The sequence below is a fragment of the Vulpes vulpes genome, chromosome 8 (genome assembly GCF_048418805.1).
Source record: "Vulpes vulpes isolate BD-2025 chromosome 8, VulVul3, whole genome shotgun sequence".
NCBI lineage: Eukaryota > Metazoa > Chordata > Mammalia > Carnivora > Canidae > Vulpes > Vulpes vulpes.
Window position 1 is genome coordinate 54,685,401 of NC_132787.1, and position 2,656 is coordinate 54,688,056.

The following is a 2,656-nucleotide window of genomic DNA, read 5'->3' on the forward strand; positions in this document are numbered from 1 at the left end:
CACAAAGTATAAAAGCACAAAGATATTTTTAAACAAATTTTAATAATGAAAGAACAAGAAATATTAGATACAGATGACATTTGCTCTGAGTGACACAGACACATGTTATGACAGACATATTTAGACACTGTTGGAAATCATTCTTTGGACTTAGCCAGGCCTCTAAAATGGAAAGAATTGGGCCTAGAACAACTTACTTTCCTCTTGTTTAATTGTTTAGAAACTGGTGCTATGTGGGATCTAAAAATCTGGGGTTAACTGGAAAAACACAGCTAGAGGTTTCTGGTCTTGCAAGTCAAATCATTAAAACGAGATTAAAGGGCAGCCGGGGTGGCTTAGCGGTTTAGCACCGCCTTCAGCCCAGGGCGTGATCCTGGAGATCCGGGATTGGGCTCCCTGCATGGAGCCTGCTTCTCCCTCTGCCTGTCTCTGCCTCTCTCTCTTTCTGTGTCTCTCATGAATAAATAAATAAATAAATAAATAAATTAATTAATTTAAAAATGAGATTAAAGAAATTGCCCAAATTATTTTTTCAGAGGCAAGAGAAAAGGCAAAAAGTTATTTTAAATGAGTGAATTTCTGTTATGGTATTTATTTATAACAATGAGATTTGTCTTGTCTGTCACTTAAAGACCATCATTTTTTAAAGGCTCTTCTCGTACAGTATAGCTGTTTTCCCCTCAGGGAAACTGTTAGACTCTTTGAGGAAGTCGCAGTCTTCAGATTGGAGTTTTGCTGCCCTCTTCTGGGAACATGAAATCATAGCCTGAGAAATGGACTGTGCTAAAGGTTTCTAAATTCTTCTGCAACAAAACCAGACCAGAAAACCGCCCTATCAGTCCTAAAATTATTACAGAACGAGGTCGTTAGTTTCCAGAAAAACAAACAGAATTGCACTGAACACCAGTGATTCCCTTGAACAGTTAGAATAGTAATGATAATAGTGATATAGTGTGGGACTTACAGGTCACTTTATGGTTCAGAAAAACTTCATGACCATTATTGCATTTTTACCTCCTTTATCTTCACGATAAAGTCCACATGAAGTAGGTGAGGCAGATATCATTCCTATTTTCCAACCATAGGAAACTGAAGCACATGGTGCCTAAGTAACCTGAAGTCTTACAGCTGCAGACTGGCAAGCTGGTTTAGAAACCAAATCTCCTGTCTCTCTGTACAGTGTTTTCTACCCGCCCCCTGCTCACCCGACAGACCATTGCTGTATGTGACAGCAGTAGTTTGTCTCTGCTGCGGTTTCATACAAATCTCTATCCTTCTTCAGTTAATGTCCATTTTACACTACACTGTTTACCTAACTGATGAAAATAAATACACTGCTCTGTATATAATCCAAGCAAGGCTATATTGTTATTGTAGCCAAAATGACAAAAACAAACATATCTACATAAATCCCACAAGCAACTGTACTGGCTACAGCAGAATTTCTTAAACTTTTGTTTGGAAGTTCCTTAGCATCTTTTCTTTTTTTTTAAAGGCATCTTTAGCAAGCAGACTTTTGTAATATTCAGTCCCAACTCTACTATTGGGGAAAGCTGAGTTTTGAGAAAGGTGAAAGAAAAAGTAGTGTCAAAATGAAAAAAATATATGTGAAAACAATCAAGAAAAACCAGCTTGAGAATCAAAGTACTTTAATTCTCAAGTATGCAAATAAATGCTCTCCGTGTTGATGTAAATGGCCAAACAAAAGGCATACAAATAGATATGCTCTTCAGTCCTTACTTTTATAGGTCTTACTACCTGCCTCAGCATGCCCAGCCCAATAATCCTCACTGCCTACACAGTAGGCAGCAGGAGGATGGGCGCTGAGCATGGGCAGCAGCTGCAGTCCGGGGGCCGCAGGGGCCGTGGTTCTGGCGATAAGAAGTCCAAAAAGCACAGCCAGAGCAAGGAAACCTACTCGATGTATATCTACAAGGTGCTAAAGCAGGTGCACCCGGACATCGGCATCTTTTCCAAGGCCATGAGCATCATGAACTCATTTGTGAACGATGTGTTTGAACGGCTGGCTGGCGAGGCTGCCCGGCTGGCCCAGTACTCGGGCCGGACCACACTGACATCCGGAGGTCCAGACAGTGGTGCGTCTGCTGCTGCCTGGAGAGCTGGCCAAGCATGCTGTATCTGAGGGCACCAAGGATGTCACCAAGTACACCAGCTCCAAGTGACCCAGGGCCTTCCATTAATAGAGAGTGAGCTGCTCCCCCCGCCAAAAAAAAAAAAAAAATTGCAAGGGAACAATTGGGGTTAAGTTTGGCAGGTACAAATTGCCATCAGTTGGTCACAACTAAGACTTAAATCAGTTTCTTTTATGTTTTAATATTTTTTCAGGAATCTATTTATTTATTTATTTGCTGAGCACGTGCGAGTGGGGGGGGGGGGCAGAGAGAGAGAGAGAGAGGATCTTAGACTCTGTGCTGAGCATGGAGTCCCACAAGAGGCTCAGTCTCACAACCGAAATCATACCTGAACTGAAATCAAGAGTTGGACGCTTAACTGACTGAGCCACCCAGGTGCCCCAAACCAGTTTGTTTAACATGGTAAAATATGTCTTAACTTCATATGGCATGGTGGTCAAGGTATTTTTCATTGAACTGGAGTCACTTTTTCAGATGACTAATTGGCAAGGGGTTAAGTGACA

General features: G+C 41.5%; 1 pseudogene; it reads left to right on the top strand.

The window, feature by feature from the left end:
* The first annotated feature begins 1,816 nt into the window (after positions 1–1,816).
* LOC140599967 (histone H2B type 2-K1-like) lies at positions 1,817–2,183 on the top strand (annotated as a pseudogene).
* Positions 2,184–2,656: the final 473 nt, after the last annotated feature.